Source organism: Abramis brama (genome assembly GCF_963993115.1).
Source record: "Abramis brama genome assembly, chromosome: 11".
NCBI classification, from domain to species: Eukaryota; Metazoa; Chordata; class Actinopteri; order Cypriniformes; family Leuciscidae; genus Abramis; species Abramis brama.
In genome coordinates this window covers 16,601,818-16,611,413 of record NC_139973.1, presented here as the reverse complement: position 1 = coordinate 16,611,413, position 9,596 = coordinate 16,601,818, and the positions used below count along the sequence as shown (strand labels likewise).

The following is a 9,596-nucleotide window of genomic DNA, read 5'->3' as shown; positions in this document are numbered from 1 at the left end:
GATAGACACCAATTTTATGATTTTGTGACAAACTGTTCACAAGTTACAGCCTCTGAACCAATTATGGGTCGACCTCATTAAGTTTGCGACATCATAACTTTTTTTTTTCCAGTATAGCAAAAAAATCGGGGACAGTACTTTTATGCGGCTCAGTCCGAAGATCATTTGAGCACATGTTTGGACAAAATTAGACCAATTTTGAAGGAGGAGTAGCGAAAAAACTGTTTTACATTCACTCCAATATGGCGGCCAGTAACATTGTTGAAAAATAACATATGAGATATCGTTGAAATCGGCATAAGCCAAGGAATATATTGCCATAAAGAAATCAAATTTCAAGCAATGTTAGCAAAAGTTATAAGCGTTTTTTCAAAAAACAATGATATCTCTGGAACACTAGGTGGCGCTGTGATCAAACTTCTCAGGTACCTTCGGGCCATGCTAATGACGATCCATACCAAATTTGGTGAAGAAATTTCAAATAGTTTAAAAGATATTGCAAATTATGACAAAATTCAAAATGGCGGACACGTGGTACATCCCATCATGGCAAAATCAATATCCACGGATTCATCATGACCCAAGGAATCGATAGACACCAAGTTTATAATTTTCTGACAAACCGTTCACAAGTTATTGGCCAAAATATGCATTTTCCATATCTCATGACCCGTAGGTGGCGCTGTTCCCAACTTTGGCATGGAACCTCAGATCATGCTTCCGATGAAGTGTACCAATTTTCGTTTCGATTGATCAAAGTTTGGCCGAGATACAGCCGCTGAACCAATTTTAGGTCGACCTTGTTAACTTTGCGACGTCATAACTTTTGATCAGAGAAGAATAAAAAAAATCGGGGACAGTACTTTTATGCGGCTCAGTCCGAAGATCATTTGAGCACATGTTTGGACAAAATTAGACCAATTTTGAAGGAGGAGTAGCAAAAAAACTGCATACTGTACTTTTCAAAATGGCCACTACTGTAATGGGCGGAGTCTTAATGTAAGATATTGGTTCTGATCAGCATGATGAGATGAATCAGGTGTACTAAGTTTCATTTTTCTAGATCAAAGGGTTCAAAAGTTATAACCATTTCAATGTTGAATTTTTGAACTGCTGGTGGCGCTATAGAGTTGGTCCTAGTGACTCAAAAATTGCTACATTTACTAATCATGGCCATCACTACAAGTGTGCCAAATTTCATCATTTTCCTATTTACGGTTCATAGGGCTGCCATAGACTTCCATTGGGAAGAAGAAGAATTGTTATTCTGACAATAACAATTGCTAATATAGCTGCAAGCAGCAATACGGGGCCAAGCCCTGCAAGGCAGAGCAAGCAACAGCCGCTGTAGCGCAATGCGGAGCCAGAAGAGCAAAACATCAGAAATTTAATGTACATCAAGCACAGTAAGCACATCAATTACAGCAGCACAGCTAGCATTTAAGCACCAACAGCAGTGCAGAGCCGGAAGGAATTTAAATTATTATTTTATACACAATTTCAAAGTCGCCCCACACTGGTCTCGAACCCACGACCACAATGGTTCGGGATTCATGACGCATGGTTGAACCACTTGCGCCACCCAGAGGACATGTTTTACAAAGCTGCAGAGGAGAGGCTTCAGTGTGTGAATGAGCACACAAAATCATGTTAACGAGATTAGCATGCTAAGCTAACTTAATGCTAATATAGCTTATGATGTGGTACATCCAATGCTGGCAAAATAGATATCCTCAGATTCGACATGACGCAAGGAATCGATAGACACCAATTTTATGATTTTGTGACAAACTGTTCACAAGTTACAGCCTCTGAACCAATTATGGGTTGACCTCATTAAGTTTGCGACATCATAACTTTTTTTTTCCAGTAGAGCAAAAAAATCGGGGACAGTACTTTTATGCGGCTCAGTCCGAAGATCATTTGAGTACATATTTGGACAAAATTAGACCAATTTTGAAGGAGGAGTAGCGAAAAAACTGTTTTACATTCGCTCCAATATGGCGGCCAGTCACATTGTTGAAAAATAACATATGAGATATCGTTGAAATCGGCATAAGCCAAGGAATATATTGACATAAAGAAATCAAATTTCAAGCAATGTTGGCAAAAGTTATAAGTGTTTTTTCAAAAAACAATGATATCTCTGGAACACTAGGTGGCGCTGTGATCAAACTTCTCATGTACCTTCGGGCCATGCTAATGATGATCCATACCAAATTTGGTGAAGAAATTTCAAATAGTTTAAAAGATATTGCAAATTATGACATCATTCAAAATGGCGGACACGTGGTACATCCCATTATGGCAAAATCGATATCCACGGATTTGTCATGACCCAAGGAATCGATAGACACCAAGTTTATAATTTTCTGACAAACTGTTCATAAGTTATTGGCCAAAATATGCATTTTCCATATCTCATGACCCGTAGGTGGCGCTGTTCCCAACTTTGGCATGGAACCTCAGATCATGCTTCCGATGAAGTGTACCAATTTTCGTTTCGATTGATCAAAGTTTGGCCGAGCTATAGCTTCTGAACCAATTTTGGGTCGACCTCGTTAAGTTTGCGACGTCATAACTTTTGATCAGAGAAGAATAAAAAAAATCGGGGACAGTACTTTTATGCGGCTCAGTCCGAAGATCATTTGAGTACATGTTTGGACAAAATTAGACCAATTTTGAAGGAGGAGTAGCAAAAAAACTGCATACTGTACTTTTCAAAATGGCCACTACTGTAATGGGCGGAGTCTTAATGTAAGATATTGGTTCTAATCAGCATGATGAGATGAATCAGGTGTACTAAGTTTCATTTTTCTAGATCAAAGGGTTCAAAAGTTATAACCATTTCAATGTTGAATTTTTGAACTGCTGGTGGCGCTATAGAGTTGGACCTAGAGACTCAAAAATTGCTACAATTACTTTTCATTACCATCACTACAAGTGTGCCAAATTTCATCATTTTCCTATGTATGGTTCATAGGGCTGCCATAGACTTCAAGAGGAGGAAGAAGAATAATAATAATAATAATAATAAGAAAACTAACAGATACAATAGGTGCCATAGCCCCTTCGGGGCTTGGCCCCTAATAATAATAAGAAAACTAACAGATACAATAGGTGCCATAGCCCCTTCGGGGCTTGGCCCCTAATAATAATAAGAAAACTAACAGATACAATAGGTGCCATAGCCCCTTCGGGGCTTGGCCCCTAATAATAAGAAAACTAACAGATACAATAGGTGCCATAGCCCCTTCGGGGCTTGGCCCCTAATAAGAAAACTAACAGATACAATAGGTGCCATAGCCCCTTCGGGGCTTGGCCCCTAAATAGCTGCAAGCAGCAATACGGGGCCAAGCCCTGCAAGGCAGAGCAAGCAACAGCCGCTGTAGCGCAATGCGGAGCCAGAAGAGCAAAACATCAGAAATTTAATGTACATCAAGCACAGTAAGCACATCAATTACAGCAGCACAGCTAGCATTTAAGCACCAACAGCAGTGCAGAGCCGGAAGGAATTTAAATTATTATTTTATACACAATTTCAAAGTCGCCCCACACTGGTCTCGAACCCACGACCACAATGGTTCGGGATTCATGACGCATGGTTGAACCACTTGCGCCACCCAGAGGACATGTTTTACAAAGCTGCAGAGGAGAGGCTTCAGTGTGTGAATGAGCACACAAAATCATGTTAACGAGATTAGCATGCTAAGCTAACTTAATGCTAATATAGCTTATGATGTGGTACATCCAATGCTGGCAAAATAGATATCCTCAGATTCGACATGACGCAAGGAATCGATAGACACCAATTTTATGATTTTGTGACAAACTGTTCACAAGTTACAGCCTCTGAACCAATTATGGGTTGACCTCATTAAGTTTGCGACATCATAACTTTTTTTTTCCAGTAGAGCAAAAAAATCGGGGACAGTACTTTTATGCGGCTCAGTCCGAAGATCATTTGAGTACATATTTGGACAAAATTAGACCAATTTTGAAGGAGGAGTAGCGAAAAAACTGTTTTACATTCGCTCCAATATGGCGGCCAGTCACATTGTTGAAAAATAACATATGAGATATCGTTGAAATCGGCATAAGCCAAGGAATATATTGACATAAAGAAATCAAATTTCAAGCAATGTTGGCAAAAGTTATAAGTGTTTTTTCAAAAAACAATGATATCTCTGGAACACTAGGTGGCGCTGTGATCAAACTTCTCATGTACCTTCGGGCCATGCTAATGATGATCCATACCAAATTTGGTGAAGAAATTTCAAATAGTTTAAAAGATATTGCAAATTATGACATCATTCAAAATGGCGGACACGTGGTACATCCCATTATGGCAAAATCGATATCCACGGATTTGTCATGACCCAAGGAATCGATAGACACCAAGTTTATAATTTTCTGACAAACTGTTCATAAGTTATTGGCCAAAATATGCATTTTCCATATCTCATGACCCGTAGGTGGCGCTGTTCCCAACTTTGGCATGGAACCTCAGATCATGCTTCCGATGAAGTGTACCAATTTTCGTTTCGATTGATCAAAGTTTGGCCGAGCTATAGCTTCTGAACCAATTTTGGGTCGACCTCGTTAAGTTTGCGACGTCATAACTTTTGATCAGAGAAGAATAAAAAAAATCGGGGACAGTACTTTTATGCGGCTCAGTCCGAAGATCATTTGAGTACATGTTTGGACAAAATTAGACCAATTTTGAAGGAGGAGTAGCAAAAAAACTGCATACTGTACTTTTCAAAATGGCCACTACTGTAATGGGCGGAGTCTTAATGTAAGATATTGGTTCTAATCAGCATGATGAGATGAATCAGGTGTACTAAGTTTCATTTTTCTAGATCAAAGGGTTCAAAAGTTATAACCATTTCAATGTTGAATTTTTGAACTGCTGGTGGCGCTATAGAGTTGGACCTAGAGACTCAAAAATTGCTACAATTACTTTTCATTACCATCACTACAAGTGTGCCAAATTTCATCATTTTCCTATGTATGGTTCATAGGGCTGCCATAGACTTCAAGAGGAGGAAGAAGAATAATAATAATAATAATAATAAGAAAACTAACAGATACAATAGGTGCCATAGCCCCTTCGGGGCTTGGCCCCTAAATATAGCTGCAAGCAGCAATACGGGGCCAAGCCCTGCAAGGCAGAGCAAGCAACAGCCGCTGTAGCGCAATGCGGAGCCAGAAGAGCAAAACATCAGAAATTTAATGTACATCAAGCACAGTAAGCACATCAATTACAGCAGCACAGCTAGCATTTAAGCACCAACAGCAGTGCAGAGCCGGAAGGAATTTAAATTATTATTTTATACACAATTTCAAAGTCGCCCCACACTGGTCTCGAACCCACGACCACAATGGTTCGGGATTCATGACGCATGGTTGAACCACTTGCGCCACCCAGAGGACATGTTTTACAAAGCTGCAGAGGAGAGGCTTCAGTGTGTGAATGAGCACACAAAATCATGTTAACGAGATTAGCATGCTAAGCTAACTTAATGCTAATATAGCTTATGATGTGGTACATCCAATGCTGGCAAAATAGATATCCTCAGATTCGACATGACGCAAGGAATCGATAGACACCAATTTTATGATTTTGTGACAAACTGTTCACAAGTTACAGCCTCTGAACCAATTATGGGTTGACCTCATTAAGTTTGCGACATCATAACTTTTTTTTTCCAGTATAGCAAAAAAATCGGGGACAGTACTTTTATGCGGCTCAGTCCGAAGATCATTTGAGTACATGTTTGGACAAAATTAGACCAATTTTGAAGGAGGAGTAGCGAAAAAACTGTTTTACATTCACTCCAATATGGCGGCCAGTCACATTGTTGATAAATAACATATGAGATATCGTTGAAATCGGCATAAGCCAAGGAATATATTGACATAAAGAAATCAAATTTCAAGCAATGTTAGCAAAAGTTATAAGCGTTTTTTCAAAAAACAATGATATCTCTGGAACACTAGGTGGCGCTGTGATCAAATTTCTCAGGTACCTTCGGGCCATGCTAATGATGATCCATACCAAATTTGGTGAAGAAATTTCAAATAGTTTAAAAGATATTGCAAATTATGACATCATTCAAAATGGCGGACACGTGGTACATCCCATCATGGCAAAATCGATATCCACGGATTTGTCATGACCCAAGGAATCGATAGACACCAAGTTTATAATTTTCTGACAAACTGTTCATAAGTTATTGGCCAAAATATGCATTTTCCATATCTCATGACCCGTAGGTGGCGCTGTTCCCAACTTTGGCATGGAACCTCAGATCATGCTTCCGATGAAGTGTACCAATTTTCGTTTCGATTGATCAAAGTTTGGCCGAGCTATAGCTTCTGAACCAATTTTGGGTTGACCTCGTTAAGTTTGCGACATCATAACTTTTTTTTTTCCAATATAGCAAAAAAATCGGGGACAGTACTTTTATGCGGCTCAGTCCGAAGATCATTTGAGTACATGTTTGGACAAAATTAGACCAATTTTGAAGGAGGAGTAGCAAAAAAACTGCATACTGTACTTTTCAAAATGGCCACTACTGTAATGGGCGGAGTCTTGATGTAAGATATTGGTTCTGATCAGCATGATGAGATAAATCAGGTGTACTAAGTTTCATTTTTCTAGATCAAAGGGTTCAAAAGTTATAACCATTTCAATGTTGGATTTTTGAACTGCTGGTGGCGCTATAGAGTTGGTCCTAGAGACTCAAAAATTGCTACAATTACTTTTCATTACCATCACTACAAGTGTGCCAAATTTCATCATTTTCCTATGTATGGTTCATAGGGCTGCCATAGACTTCCATTGGCGGAAGAAGAAGAAGAAGAAGAATAATAATAACTAGAGATAAGATTCTGAAAATTCAATTTTGCATTATAAGAATGAACAAAATATATCGTAGTAAAAATAAGGGACAGTTTTACTCAGTTTAGATCAATTTAATGCAAAATATATTTGGCAAAAATAAATAGATTTTTTTCCATAAAGTCATTTCAATCATTATTTAAACATGTTTACATGAAAAAAAAATTATATATATTATATAATCATACCAACAATGGTAATCGCAAATACCTCCAAATAGTAATCAAAATACGAAATACACATTAGATACATACCAACAATGGTAATTACAAATACCTGCAAAGGTAATCAAAATATGTATCATAACACTACCTATGAATACATAAATACTTGAACAAGATGTTTATGCCAAATGAAATGAAAAACATTTTCATGCAGAAAATTCTTTTTTTTTTTTTTTTTTTTATTTATCAGCTAACAATTTTTTTGAACATGTCTAAAATATTCTGTATTTCAGTTTTCAAACTACAATAAGGAGCATTGCTGTTTTCTGTAATAAGAAACATTTCTTGAGCAGAAAATAAGTATATTAAAATGATTTGTAAACCATATGACATTATAGACTAGAGTAATGATGCTGAAAATTCAAATTTGCATTACAAGAATGAACAAAGTAGATTGTATTATAAAAAGGGACAGTTTTGCTTTTAGTTTAAACCAATTTAATACATAGTATGTTTTCAACAAGAAATCAAAAAGTTCTCTTCCATGCAATCAATTATCAATATTTGCAAAAGTAAAAAACTAATACAAATAACACATTACATAAATAAATGATAAATCATACCAACAATGGTAATCACAAATACCTGCAAAGGTATCAAACAAAAGGGTAACATCAACATATATAATATAACACTACCTATAAACACTTGACAATATGATCACAAGAATAAACAAAATATATTGTTTAAGAGATACTTTTGGTCTTAGTTTAACCAATTAAATACAAAGTATATTTTCAACAAGAAATTAAAAATTCTCTTCCACACTATCATTTAAATTAACTTTTATAAAGAAGTTCACAACTGATAAAACGGTACATTTTATTGAAGTAAATTTAAGTTGTTGACTTTTATACAAGCACTGATTAATCTACTAATGGTACACTTTCAGATTTGTGCAGCAACTCAATAACCACTGTTGATATTCTGAAGTCCACAAACCCTTGTACAAATGTCCACTACCAACAAAAATGTAAGTTAACATACAATGTCTATGTTAGCTGCAAAATATTTTATGTGAAGACTTCACTTGGAGCATTTAATGAATGTAATATTTTCAGATTTCTGAAACACACTGAAGTCATAACTTCCTCCATGTACTCATCACAAGATTTTCTGATCCATGAACTCCTATAAAGAAGCCCACAGCTGATAAAAAAGGTATATTTCATTGCATGTCTGCAAAATTGAAATTGAAACGCTTTCATTCAAGCCCTAGTTAATCTACTTTCAGATTTGTGCAACAACTCAAAAACCACTGTTGATATTCTGAGGTCCATAAACTCCATAAACAATTTTTCACTACTGAAAAAAGGTAAGCTAACAGACATTTTCTACATTGATGGCTATGTTTTTTGTGTAAACCTTTTACTTTCACCAAGCAGTTTGTTAAACGCATGTAAACTTTGCAGATATCTGAAACGCACAAGTCATAACTTCCTCCCATATACCAATCGCAAGATTTTCTACTGCATGAACTTCTGTAAATTATACAACTGATTAAAAAAGGTAATATACAATGAATATATTCAAACGTGTTACTGAAAACATATAATTTTGTGATTTTTGATAACTTTATTGCTTTTCCCCTCTAGCAATAGTGACAACAACAGTCTTGTCAACTATCAATTCAGAAAATGTTCTGAAAGAACTTTAAACGTATGCAGGCAGTCAATTAATTTATTTTACTACTGAATACATCTCCACAGTAACAATGTTGAATGGATGGCTTGTATTATATTTGGCCTATGTACAGTTACTTAATATGTGCCAGCCAAAAGAGGATGGCCTGCCCCGGCTGAGTCTGGTTCCTCCCAAGGTTTCTTCCTTTACCACTCTGCTGATTATGCTCCACCCTTTGATCCAAGATGTTCCACCCTACTATTATGCTCCACCCTTTGATCCAAGATGTTCCACCCTACTAAGGGAGTTTTTCTTGCCACTGTCGCCTTTTGGCTTGCTCACTGGGGTATTAAGGCACATGTTCAAGATAAATATGTAATAAAGATTCTTTTTAATAAAATGATTGAAATATACTTTGTCTCTGTAGCCATTTACTTCACTTTACTGTCAGTGATTTTCTACTTGTACTAAATGGATATAGACTATATTTAGTATATGAATTGATTCTACACAAACTTGGTGTCTTTTACAAAAAGTGCATCATAAAACAGCTTAGTGGATAGAGCATTTACATAATTTTCATTTAATTTGTAGTATGCTATTATTTAACAGTTGTTTTTATTGTTTTGAAATACTAAAATTAGTAAGTGTCTTCAGGACAATAGTTAAAACGTTGTCCAACCTGAATGTTAATTTTAACTTTAACAATACTTAAAGCTTTAAACCAAACAAATGCATGTATAATAGTTTATGTAGTTAACTTAATTTATAAAAGCCAGCTTAATTAAAAAAAAATAGGTTTACTTAGACCATGACAACATCAAATCACACCCTTCTACTCT

The 9,596-nt window shown here is 36.4% G+C and overlaps 1 long non-coding RNA gene across 1 annotated transcript; it reads left to right on the top strand.

Moving 5' to 3' along the window:
- The first annotated feature begins 8,022 nt into the window (after positions 1-8,022).
- LOC311092798 lies at positions 8,023-9,167 on the top strand. Its single transcript, XR_014608305.1, has 5 exons — positions 8,023-8,104; positions 8,193-8,292; positions 8,366-8,446; positions 8,544-8,640; positions 8,727-9,167. It is a non-coding gene; the product is annotated as an uncharacterized lncRNA (long non-coding RNA).
- The last annotated feature ends 429 nt before the right edge of the window (positions 9,168-9,596 follow it).